This window comes from Adiantum capillus-veneris, chromosome 14, assembly GCF_014529385.1.
Source record: "Adiantum capillus-veneris isolate H3 chromosome 14, ASM1452938v2, whole genome shotgun sequence".
In the NCBI taxonomy this organism is placed as follows: Eukaryota; Viridiplantae; Streptophyta; class Polypodiopsida; order Polypodiales; family Pteridaceae; genus Adiantum; species Adiantum capillus-veneris.
The window spans coordinates 121,858,371-121,872,637 of NC_140944.1; positions in this window are offsets into that span (position 1 = coordinate 121,858,371).

The window sequence follows — 14,267 nt, forward strand, 5'->3', positions numbered from 1 at the left end:
TACCGGTTTTAAATGAAAAGATTGGTTTACATCAGCAGTTAGAACATTTGAACTGGTTGACACTTATATACCACTGGTACGTACCAAGGACATGTGTTCATTTTTTTAACCCTTATTTTTCACTGGTACACATCATGGGTAAGTGCTCACATGTACTGGTTAGGTAAATAACATACCGGTTTTAAATGAAAAAACTGGTTTACATCAGCAGTAAGAATATTTGAACTGGTTGACACTTATATACCAGTGGTACGTACCAAGGGCATGTGTTCATTCTTTTTAACACGTATTTATCACTGGTATACATCGTGGTTAAGTGCTCACTTGTACTGGTTAGGTAAATAACATACCAGTTATAAATGAAAAGACTGGTTTACATCAGCAGTAAGAACATTTGCACTGGTTGACACTTATATACCACTGGTACGTACCAAGGACATGTGTTCATATATACTGGTTTACCTAACCAATTAAGTGAAAAAACATAGTGGTTTGAAATAAAAATACTGGTTTATAGTAATGTAACAGTTTTCCTCAAAACCTGCAGTTTTCTTCAATATTCTTTAACCATATATGTCTTTCATTGTAGGTGGAGCTCTTTCTCAACTTCAAAGAACAATACCCTGAAATTGTAATAAGGCAGCGGGCGTTTGAGTACATGAAGCCATATTTTGTGCGGAAATTGAGAGACCGATATACTTGCTGCTGCATTTCACATGTTCAAATGTCCTTCCTAAAGGATGCCATAAATCACATGGGAAGTTCTGTATTCGGTCTGCATGGAAAAGATTGCCATTGTCAATGCAACATATGCAAAGACAATGGAGGATGCAAGGCACCAAAAAACCCTATCAAGAGTGTAACAGCCTTATTGGACTCTATATTGTGTCCTAAATCAGATACGTCCACCTTCCATGCCCTTGCCTGCTTGAGTGGTCAATGTAAAAGGTGTGGCCTGGATAAGTTAGACTTTTGTGCTGCAGAGGCTGCATTTATTGCTAAAAAGATTGTGGTGAATATTTTTGAGGACATAGAAGTAGGAACTGCGCGTGACGGTCTGAAGAAGAAAAGGAAATTCTTGTCGCATAAGGAAATATCATGCCAGGATCTCTCAGTCATGTTCAAAGACCATCTTAAGAAATACATAATGCATAATTTTGTGTATAGATGGCAAGCAGAACAATATAAGGAATGTATACAAATCTTTCCAAAAGATGTTGTTGTGTCAGTTGTTGACTTTGCTGAAAATTATAGTTTCAAAGAACAAAATGAGATTCAGTCCATGCACTGGTATTCAAATCAAGTAACTATTTTTGTGCACATAACATATTTCTGAATTGCAGGTAACGACATCACCCTAGATCAGTATTATTTCTTTTGTATTAAGCCTTCAAATTTCTGATTTTTATATTATGCAGATGACATCCACAAGACAATTCACTTCTTCATTTCAGATGACAAGCAACATGACACACATTTTGTTCAACACTGTTTTCTGAAACATGCGGAATGGCTAAATCAATTTGGTCTAAATATATAACGTCATTGGGTATGGTCTGATGGAGCAGCTTCACAATTCAAAGCAAGAAGACCATTCTATTTCCTTGCCAGGTATACCATGTTCTAACAAACATTATCTGAAGGTGGTTTTAATATAGAGACCTATAATAGTGGCATTAAAGTTGTAATAAAATGCTTATCTAACATCAGTAATATTATAATACGTGTTTTTTTTGGTAATTTTATCGTTCCAAGAGTATATTAATCTTCTTCTATCCATTGAATAAATTGCAGATACAGTGTTTTTACGGGATGGAAAATGTCTTGGAACTTTTTTGGATCCGGACATGGTAAGGGATAACACGACGGTGCGGGAGCAGTGATAAAAAGGTCTTTAACTCAATACCAATTGCAGCCAAACTGCCCAAAGATAGACTGTGCTACAGATGTTGTGGCATTATTGAGACGGAACTTGTCAGATGGTGCTACAGCCACCTATGCATCCCAGGCCTCTTATGTAAGCAGGATTTTTTGGGTGATTGAATTGGGAGATGTCGAAAGGGGAAAAAATTGGGATGTGAAGGCTGTAAAAAATACCCGCTCAATGCACTCTGTTTCTGCATATTCAGAGCATGATACAACTGCTTTGAGAACACGTTCACTGTCTTGTTTCTGTAGTGCATGTAAACAGGAAAAGTGGAGGAGATGTGTGAGCAAGTCACACGTTCCTTTCTGGACATACCTTATTTTGGAGCCTACAGAAGAAGGGGAAGACGATGACGACAAAATAAATGAGGATGCAGCATATGAAGGACACTATGACACCCTTAGTCAAGCTCTTATTGTTGGTGATAATTTTGTTGTTCCCGCACCAAATGACAATGAAGAAAAAGTGGATTTCTATATAGTGAAATGCACTGCAGCTATTCAAGAGTTTCATTCAGACGCTGAAGATGACTGGGGCAATATCATTGGGCAAGGATCCTATGCTATCAAAGGGTTTTACTATCGTATGATAAATGAGCAGACCTACGAGCTTTTGGACAAAAAGCCAGAGGTGTTCATATATTCACATCTTGTTCGGGCAATCAAAATCCCCATGATACCCCATCCAAGCAACTCAAAACTATATACAATATCACTTGATGTCAGTGAGTCTATCTACAATAGTATGCCTTTTGAGCTGTAACCATCTTAAGAAATGCATAATGCATAATTTTGTGTATATCTACCTATTACTATAAACTGAACTGTCTCCCTCTCCCTCTCTCTCTCTCTCTCTCTCTCTCTCTCTCTCTCTCTCTCTCTCTCTCTCTCTCTCTCTCTCTTTGTCACTTCTCAGTATCATTTCTGTATCATACCAGTCATTTCTCAGTATCATACCGGTCAATTCCCACTATGATACAGTATCATACGAGTCATTTCCCAGTATCATACCCATATCATACATTCCCTCTGTGTGTGTGTGTGTGTGTGTGTGTGTCATTTCTAAACATCATACCAGTCATTTCTCAGTATCATACCGATATGATACTGAGGAGTGACTGGTATGATACCGGTATTATACAAGTTCCTCTGTCTTTCTCTCTCTCTCTCTCTCTCTCTCTCTCTCTCTCTCTCTCTCTCTCTCTCTCTCTCTCTCTTGTCATTTCTCAGTATCATACCGGTATCATACTAGTAACTCCTCAGTATCATACCAGTCCCCCTCTATGTGTGTGTGTGTGTGTGTGTGTGTGCGTGCGTGTGTAACGTCTCAGTATCATATCGGTCACTCCACAGTATCATCCCGGTATCATACCACTCTCTCTGTCATTGCTAAGTATCATACCGGTCACTCCTCAGTATCATACCGGTATCATATTAGTCACTTCACAGTATCATACCGGTATCATACCAGTCACTTCTCAGTATAAGACTCTCTCTCTCTCTCTCTCTCTCTCTCTCTCTCTCTCTCTCTCTCTCTCTCTCTCTCTCTCTCTCTCTCTCTCTCTCTCTCTCTCTCTCTCTCTCTCTCTCTCTCTCTCGTGTCACTTCTCAAGATCATACCGGTCACTTCTCAGTCATACCAGTCACTTGAAAGAATCATATCGGTATCATACATGTCACTTCTTTGTATCCGACTCTCTCTCTTTCTCTCTCTCTCTCTCTCTCTCTCTCTCTCTCTCTCTCTCTCTCACTTCTCAGTATCATACCAGTCATGCCCAGTATAATACCGTTATCAGACACTCTCTCTCACTCTCTCCTTTTATTTGCAATATACTTCAAATATAGAATACAACGTATTTCCGTGCAACTTGCTTGTAAATGTATTATACATGAATTCTGTTACATTGATTGAGCCTTTTGGCTGAGTAATTCTCCATTTACATCCATCGACAAAAAAATACATCGAAAAAAGTCGCCCACTTCACAGACTTTATGAATCTTTCTTTTTATATAAAAAATATGTTCCTTTTTTCTTGAAAAAGTCAATCCGCCATTTCCAATAAAAACGACGCACATAGGTGTCGTCAGGTTGTTCGTCTGCACAAATTACAGTCCTCTTTGTATACTCAATTCTGTCCTTAGAGTACAACCAGTGTGCCAGCCAGTTTATGACAGCGGTTGACAGAAAACAGGCGCGCACTTCTTTAGACTGCTTTTCTAGCTTGGGAAAAACAAGAAATGACCCCAATGGATTAAACATTAGCTTATATCCATAATCATCAAAGATAAGTGTGTTAGGTGGTAGGTCAGGAAAATTTTCGAGATTCTTGTGGAACACTGGTTTATCTGTCGCGCCCAATTTAAAAAGGGCCCTTGTGCACTGCGCCTGACTTACCACTCTATTGAATCTTTTGTGGTGGTCAGGAAACACTGTCGCTAGCGTGCGTTTGAGCTTCTAAAACTCGCAGCAGCTCCATATCCACACTTCGAACCATCTGAAACAAAAATTCAGAAACAATTCTGCATCTGGCCTTACCCAAAACTGTGTATCCCCTTCAACAACATACCGCATTTCTGGCCAGTGGGGCAATTCTTCACCCTATTTTCCATCAAATTTCTTGAGCAGTAATCCATTAAGGTCCAAAATGAGAACCCTACGTTGGACGCTCAACGGAGGTGGTGGCCTTGGCCATATCAGTGGGATTCTTTTAATTAGTCTATATCATAGAGGAAACACGAGCACTGCAGGAGACAACACGCAATTCCATATTGCACGAATGTCAGCCCTGCCATTCTGCTTGTCAACCCTGAACCTATCTGCAAGGGGCCATTCTTCAACTGAAAACATATCTGCAGATGCAAAATTACACAAGACTCAAATTTAAATAGGCAATTAGGACATATCTATAGATTGAAATCATACAATAAAAACACACAATGTTCAAAAATTAGGCACAAGATGAAAGAGACGTCGAATGGGAAAGAAAGTTATATTAATTTCAGAAGTGGTTACATAAAAAGAAACATGGGGGGGCAAACTATAATCTTTTGTAGGCTCTGGGTTTAGGGTCAGAACTTGTGCCGGTATTCTGCATCTCCTTAGTGTCTTCTATGTCCATCTCCTCTTTTGGATGCCCCTGGGTCTCTTCCTCTTCCTTGCTTTTTTGCTCCATTTCAGGCTTCTCATCTCCAGTCTTCTCGATTTTTTTTCTTTTTGCCTTTCTTATATGCTGAGCAAGGGTCTCCTCGGGACTTCCCTCCAGCTTGACATCTACACAACCATCAGCTTTAGAAAGCTGTGCAACAAGAGATCACTTATTAGAGCCATAATCAATGAAAAAACTTACTCTTGCCACGTTGGCCTCGTTTTCTCGGGGTCTTTGATCTTGTCACCCGCATGCTGTCTAACAACACATCGTCTTCCTCATTCTGGTTTTCTCTTCAGCACCAGTCGTACTCTGCTCCTTTACCTCAAAGTTTTGTTCTTCTTCTGTTGTTTCCGAAACAGGTTTCTCAGCATTACCAGTGACATTTTCATCAAGCAATACCTCCACAGGTGTCTTGTATGCAGGCGTCACTGCATCGTTCCCTGTGTCTTTACCGGCAGTAGTTTTGAAGCAGCTTGACTCTGAAAAAACATCAGAGAAGACAAAAATCAACCACCTGATTACCCATTGAAACAATTTTCTCACCTGTTTTTGGGCATGGTTCAACTGGCTTCTTCTTTAGAATGGATTGGTCTTCTGCAGAAATAACTCCGAGGCAATCCTTAAGCATGCACTTTCCTTTCTCAGCCAAGTGAGCATAGCAGAATGCATGGTATGCATGTGAACAAGGCAATAGAACAACATGGCTTGAGCGATTGTGATCATGAATTCTTACACCACAAGCATTGCACTCATCAATGAGAACAACACTATGTCCAGGAGCTGTTACTCGTGCAGGCAGGACTATGGTTTCAGGTAGCATTGGTTGACTAATCATGCCTGTCACAAACGTGACATAGAGACCAAAGGTTTCCTCACGGTCCAAGCATTTGGATAATTCTTCCTATAGGCAAGAGACCTCTGTTATCAGACAATGTCAAAGAGGTATAAAATCGGTATGAATGCTTGAAAATTGGTATAATGATGTTATCATACCGGTATGATTACATCCTGCTGGTATGATGTTATCCCACTGGTATAATGTTATTATACTGGATATTATAACATCATACCGGTAGGATAACAGTATACCGGAAGCATAACATCAAACCGGTTGGATTTTATCATACCGGTTGGATCTAACCATACCGGTCGGATGTAACCATACCAGTAGGATGTTATCATACTGGTAGTATTATCTGCTAAATCCTACCGATAAGATAACATCCTACCGGTAGGATATAATCATACCGGTAGGATGTAATCATACTGGTAGGGTATAATCCTACCGGTATGATAACATCCTACCGGTATTGTCATCTACCCTTACCGAATATGATATAATCCTACCGGTATGATTTTATGGTACTTTGCATGTATTATACTACAATCAGATGGAGTTAGCATATCTGTGCCTGTTGTAGGGTGGCTAATTTGCTTGGTCAAATTTTCCTTGGAGGCTGTCAAGCAAGCCTGTTGGTACATTGGCATCATCAGGGAAGTGCATTCGGATGGTGTCAAGGGCACCCTCACAACGGTGCACATCAGCAACAGATTTGACCACTGAATCCTTAGCCTTCTGACACTCGGCTGATACATTGTCATGAGATTTTCTAACCTCAACAAGAAGTTCTTGCAAGGAAGTGGATACTTCAACACTAAAGGCAGACTGAGTGGTCACAAAAAGTCCACTTCCGACTGGTGTACTTCCAGATGGGGTATTTACTAAGAAGATGGCATAACCACTTGGGGTACCTGTGGATACTTGGGAAGTCTCTAACTTCCATTGTTCTCTTTTCTATCTAAGTGACCTTCATTGGTCACATTCTTCACCACCTCAGATGCAAACTCAGCCCACTTTACCGGACCTGTGCATACGAAATAAACATATCCGCGTGCAAACTTGACTCCCAGGAGATAGTTTGGTGGTTTGGATTGGTACACCTGCTTGTAGAGCTGGTAGAGTGCCTTGTAGTGATCCGGCCTTGCTATTTTTATCGGCACTTTTTTCTCCTTCACTGGAAGACACGTGAAAACTTTCATCTAGTCGGATATGGGCACATCTGCATCTGTCAACTTCCTAACATCTTTCCCCTCAAGACTTCCTAACATCTTTCCCCTCAAGACTTCCTTACATCTTTCCCCTCAAGACTTAACCCATATTCCCTATGAAAATCCTCCTTTGTCGTGCAGAATGCCTTTAATGGCACCTCCACATCCTTGGGGTGAACAAAGCGATTGATTTTGGGAGGAGGTTGTAACTTCTGTCTCTGAAAGGAATAAATCCATACTCATTACTCAATGTATCCACACCTCAGTACTCTACTACACACAGGTCCACTGTACACAACACAGAGAGAGACACAGAGAGGTGACATACCTTCGTGGGAGAATGTCGGGTCTTTGTGGGGGAGACCTATCGGGCTGCATTCCTTGGGCTCTTTCTTAGGTTGCTATCCATAGCGAAGGCTAAGCAGCATGCACAGGGGGCTATAGAGCGAGCTGAGAAAGGCGCAGAAGGAGAAAGGCACAAAGATACAGAGAAGTCACAGTCATGAAAACATTCGACTGAACATTCGTTCTGACGTGGGCTCCACACGTGTTTTTGAATCCTCCACATGATTTTTAATATTTTGTATTCTCCACAAGAATATTTAATTCAAACAATTCTTGCCCATAACACCAGTTTCATACCCCCTAAATTTTAAGCCTCCAAAAGAAACTTTCAACAGGTTAAAACCGGGCCACCTATTCATGCATCCACCCATGTAGCACATAGCAAAAATAGAGATTGTGCTATATAGCACAATTCACTATTCCACACACTCCAGGGCTATATTGTGAACATATAACACACAAAATGTGCTATTTAGCACATAGAACATAAAAAGATTGTGCTATGTAGCACATATCAATATTTAACACACACTTCAGGGCTATAGTGTGAGCATATAGCATACAAGTATGCTATATAGCACATATTACACATGTCCATTGTGCTATGTATCACATAGCACATAACAACACAAAGCACATAGCATAGAATCACACACATTCCAAATAGATGAGGGTACTATTGTGAACATGCTGCACCTAGATTGAACTATAAAGCACATAACACAAAACCACACATAGCATATAACCACCCACTCCATGAAGATGATGGCTATGTTGTGACCATATAGAACATAGCACATAGCATATGACCACCCACTCCATGAAGATGATGGCTATGTTGTGGCCATATAGCCCATATTTTGTGCTATATAGCACATAGCAGAAATAGAATATGCTCATACAGTACATAACCATACAATCCATAACACTCTAACCACATAACCACATGGAAGTGAACCACATACTCCAAAACAAAGTGAAGCACATGTAGGAGGGTATGCACCTTTGCTTTAGCCACATTGGCTTCTAATTCAGCAATGTTATCTCTAGTAGTACTCGAGAAGTGTCCAATCAAATCAATCAGGCGTTGTCGAGCTACAGGGTCTTGCACGCAATCAATCTCCGTTTGCAACTTTATGGCCAAAGTGTTTGAGCTTTAAGCACCCTCAGCCCTATGAAATTCTCTGACTTGATCCTCTACCTGCTTCTTTGCACCCTCAAGTCTTGACTTATAGCCTTGCAATCTGCCCTCTGCAATATTCTTCATTTCTGCAAGTGCCCTGCTATCCTCCTCTGCCAATTGTACCAGGCATCCTCCTGTAGGCACACTTGACAATGGTACAGACGTACCTTCTGTTTCAATGATGATCTGGTAGAGGCAGTAGTGGTTTTGGAACCTCTCCCTCTACCACTCATCTGCTCTTCCCACCTCTTGATCTTGTTTTGCAAGTTGTGTCTTTCTTCTGAGGCTCTCATTGCGCTCTCTGCAAAGATAGCCCAAGAAATTTGATGTTTGCCAGATTCACTTCAGCTTTCCAATGCAAAGGCCTTTGCAAATTGAGTCCCTACTTCATACATGCAGGGACCCTCTTGGTAGACATCCCAGTGTCTCCACACAAGCTTTTGTAAGAACTGCGACCGAGCATGGTATGCCTTCACTTTCTTCTGGCTACCTGGAACAGGCTTTGGGCATATAAAGACAGCTTCCCAGTCCTCCTCAGAGATGTCATTGTTTCCTGTCAAGATACGCGGATCAACTCCCTCCAATGGAAATCCACGCTCCATATGAAATTCCTCGGCAAGACGACAAAACTTCGTATGCAGAGGTGGTTCAATGTTCCTAACTAGACTGCTGCTTGCTTGAATCAGATGCTTTGAGGAAGGTGCCATGATGCAGTCTCAAGTGATATACCTACACATCATCCAATGAACTCATGAGACGTGGTGTGCCCTCGCTTATCATCCCTGCTAAAAAGAAACAAGAACTTCATGGGCCTGCTCTTGTAAGCAGGGCATTCAAGGCGATGTGCTATGGGATTTGCCCCAAGATTGCATGCAGCTTGTGGACTAGCAAATTACCTTGGGAGCTCGCCTCTTGTTGCAAATGAGCAAGGTGTGGCACTCATGCAGCTCCAAATGCAGCTTAATGTAGCTAAATGATCCCAGGTGGGGCGCGCGTGCTCAAGTAGTAGAGAGTGTACATCTTCAATGGGAGAGATATACCTCGAAGACAAGAGGGCGGTTACTGCAATCGTCCTTGAAGCAGTCAAGCTTGCACAATAGAAGCTCTAAGCACAGTAGACCTTGAGCACGTGCGCAAGAGAGAGAGAGAGAGAGAGAGAGAGAGAGAGAGAGAGGCGGGGGGGTCGGGGGGCACGGTGTTTGAAACTGCCAACTACTCATGAAACAAAGTGGGTGTGTGAAGGCTGAATTTCTTAGTATAACATTTTTTAGAATATAAATTTGGACGTCTGAAATATGGCACCAGTGACCACACCCCCAATGTCATGCTATGCTATTTAATTATATCACATATATAGCTTTCCACCTATTCATGCTTTCACCCATATACATGTAAGGGATTATTTGAATACCTCTTGTTTTAATGCTATATGCAATTTTTATATAGTGGACTCCCTGGGGATGTTTCTCTTGATTTCACTAAACCTCCTATTGAACTATGTATTGGTCACATGAACAATTGGACCTCTGATAGGTGGAAAAGATTAGTGTTCTTGAGAAGATCTTACCAAAAAAAAAAAAATCAAGAACAAAAATGCTTCTCCAAGGGGGAGTAATGCCATGGCAAGGGTAGAACTAGGAGGCCACGACCCTAGTGAAGGAGTACGAGCGGAAGTGCGATGTGAGAGAGAGAGTGCGAGAAGAAGAGCACGATGATATGGTGAACTCGCTCTACTATAATGTGTAGAGCATAGTGAGTTCTTATTAGGTTTTTACAAAAGAATATGTGTACATACCTGGCGGCCCACCCACTTACCTAGGCGACCACATTGGGATTTATACCCCAACAACCTCCCACTTAAAGTCCAATGTGGTACTTTAAGTGTGAGAGAAGCTACTATACAAGTTAATATACAAGAGATGTAGAGAAGTGATTGACTACCCTACACCTAACTGCTTGCGAAAATGCGCAAAGCTCTCTGAGGAAAGTCCTTTTATAATTAGATCAGCATGATTTTCTGTGGTGTGAACTTTCACAAGCTGAAGTTGCTTATCCTCGAGCATTTCCTTGATGAAATGATACTTCACATCCACATGCTTTGTCTTTGAGTGATAAACTGGATTGCGAGCCAATTGTATAGCACTTTGACTATCACAATATAACACAGACATCTCTTCTTTGATTCCCAAATCTGTTACTAGTCGATTAAGCCAAATTGATTCTTTGCATGCCTCTGATACTGCAACATATTCAGCCTCTGTAGTAGCCTGAGTAACACAATCTTGTAATCTAGAACGCCATGATACTGCTCCACCAGCCAATGTAAAGACATACCCTGACGTAGACCTTCGTTTGTCTAAGTCACCTGCATAATATGAGTCTGTAAAACCCTTTACACTTAGTTCCTGAATCCCATAGCATATGCGCATACTCTTTGTAGCTTTCAAGTATCTCAATATTCCTTTCACTGCCTCCCAATGTTTCTTGCCTGGGTTTGACATGTATTGACTTACTACTCCCACTGCAAATGCAATGTCTGGGCGAGTAGCAATCATTGCATACATCAAACTACCCACTGCAGACGCATATGGAATCTTATCCATTTCAGCCTGTTCTTCCTCAGACACATGACAATCTTGTTTGCTAAGTTTCACATATGGTGGCAATGGAACACTCAATGCCTTTCCCTTCTCCATATTGAAACATTGCAAAACCTTGTCAATATACTCTGTTTGAGATAGCCAAATCAACTTCTTTGATCTGTCTCTCTCAATGCGCATACCAAGTATATGACTTGCCTCACCCATGTCTTTCATGTCAAACGATTTTTCCATCTTTGACTTCAAAGCTGAAATTTCTTCCAAGTGCTTGTTGCTAGGAATCAACATGTCATCCACATACAAAATAAGGATCAGCCAACTGCCATCCTTAGCCTTCTTTGTATATAGACACTAATCGAACTCACTACGTTTGTAGCCTTGAGAAAGAATAAACTTGTGGAACTTATGGTACCATGCCCTCGGTGATTGTTTTACGCCATAAAGACTCTTCAACAACTGGCATACCAAATCTTCCTTGCCTTTCTCAAGAAACCCTTCTTGCTGCTGCATGTAAATTTCCACATCTAAATCACCATGCAAGAACGCTGTCTTGACATCCATTTGGTGCAACACCAACTCTAATATGGCAACCAATGCAAGAAAGCATCTCAATGTAGTCATCTTGACCACCGGAGAGAAGACTTCATCAAAGTCAATGCCTTGTTGTTGCTTAAAGACCTTGGAAACAAGCCTTGCTTTGTACTTTGGCTAACTATCATGAGCGGTGATCTTATACCTGTAAACCCATTTACAAGGTAGAGCCTTTTTGCCCTGTGGTAATTTAACTAGCTTTTATGTCTGGTTTTTATGCAGAGTTGTCATCTCTGACTGCATGGCCAATTGCCAATTCCCGGAGTCCTTCATTTGCACTGCTTCCTTGTAACATGAAGGCTCATTGCAATCAGTCAACATGACATAGTTCATAGATGGAACAAACCTATTAGGAGGTCGTGTGATACGTCCAGATCTACGCACAATAGGTGGCTCAGGATCAGCCACAACCTGTGGTTCCACTCTATCCTGTCCTTGCTCCTCTTGAGCCCTCACATTTTGTCTTGCACGTGCAGGTCCATCTTCTTGGAAGACAACTCTTCTAATCTCCTCAACCCTCTCTCATTTAGAATGATATTTGGCTTCATTAAAGTGAACATCATTGCTGCGGATAACCTTTCTGGATTCGGGATCCGAAAGTCTGTACCCCATCTGACCAGAATTACCATAGCCTAGAAAGATGCACTTTCTACTCTTTGGCTCAAGTTTGTTCCTAAATTCCTTTGGAACATGAGTATATGCCTCACAGCCAAAGACTCTGAGATGCTTGTATGAGGGAATTTTGCCTCACCAACCATCTCTGGCACTGAATCCTTCTGCAAAACCTTGCTAGGAGATCTATTTATGAGATGAACAACGGTTGATACAGCTTCAGCCCAAAACCCATTTGGCAGCTTTGCATTAGAGAACATACTTCTGACCTTCTCTTGTATGGTCCTATTCATCCTCTCAGCAGCTCCAATTTGAGGAGGATTGTAAGGAGCAGTAAGTTCACGTTTTATACCTTTTGACTCACAAAAGTCCTAAAAGGCCTTTGAAACATACTCTCCACCATTGTCAGTGCGTAAGCATTTAAGCTTCTTGCCACTCTGATTCTCCACAAGTGTCACAAACGTTTTGAAAACAGTAAACCCATACTTTCCTCGAGTAATCATCTATAAATGTCATAAAGTAAGAAGCTCCCCCTAGAGATAGGTTAGGCATAGGTCCACACAAATCACTATGAACAAGTGCCAACTGTGTATCTCTTTTACTGCTTCTATGCTTATGTGGATGCTGTGTTTTCTTACCATACAGACAGTGTTCACATAATTCAAAATCATTAAATGAAAAGCCAGGCAAATAACCAGAACGAGACAAGATTTCCATTCCCTTCTTGGACATATGTCCTAACCGGCTATGCCACAAAGAAACGTTCGGCTGCTCGGTTACATTGATTACATTTTTAGAGACATTTGATACATAAATCATGTAAAGTCCTCCAAACTTTACTCCATGTGCTACTATCATAGAACCCTTGGATATCTTCCACATGTTCTGTCCAAAAGTGGTGACCTAGCCAGCATCATCAAGTTAACCTGTGCTGATCAAGCTCTTTGTAATAGCGGGAACATGTCTCACATTTTTCAGCGCGAAAAAAGAGCCATTCTGAAACTTCAATTGAACATCTCCAACACCTAAGATCTCACATGTCTGCCCATTGCCTAGCCGAACATGATCTTTAGTGGTCACATAAGAGGTAAACCACTCCTTGTTTGGAGACACATGAAGTGATGCCCCTGAGTCTATAATCCAGTCACTCAGTGCATTTCCATCAGATGCTATAAGAAGGGCCGAGTCCATTGTATTCTTCAAGAAGTAGATGTCTCCTGACACTAGACTGTCATCATCTGCAACAGTGTTTGTCACATTTATTTCTTGAATCTTCACTAAGGACTTGTTCTTCTCACCATGGTCTTCAGCTTTCTCTTTGCCTTTTTCTGCTTTCCATTCTCTACAGTCTCTTTTCATGTGACCCTTCTTGCCGCAATGGTAGCATTCTATGTCACTCTTGCCTTTAGCACTGCGGGACTTGCTACGAGAGTGATTCCTCTTTCCACCTTTGTACTTTTCTTTGGTCCTTCCCCTGACAACTAAGGCTGTTCCTTTGCCTTTGTCCATTGTCTTTCTGTTGGTCTCTTCAGTAAGCAGACTTCCTTCTACACCTGTTATGGTCAAACCATCTGGAGGTGTAGAATTACTCAAAGTTGTGCGAAAAGTGTCCCAACTTTCCTGCAATGTGATCAACAGGAACATAGCTCTAACAGGTTCATCAAACTTGACACCTTGAGCTGACAACTGAATGTAGATGGTGTTGAATTCATTTAGATGATTGGACATAGGTGTCCCTTCTTTCATCTTCAAGTCAACAAGCTTCTTAAGCCAGTATACCTGTGAAGCTACACTCTGCTTCTCATAAAGATC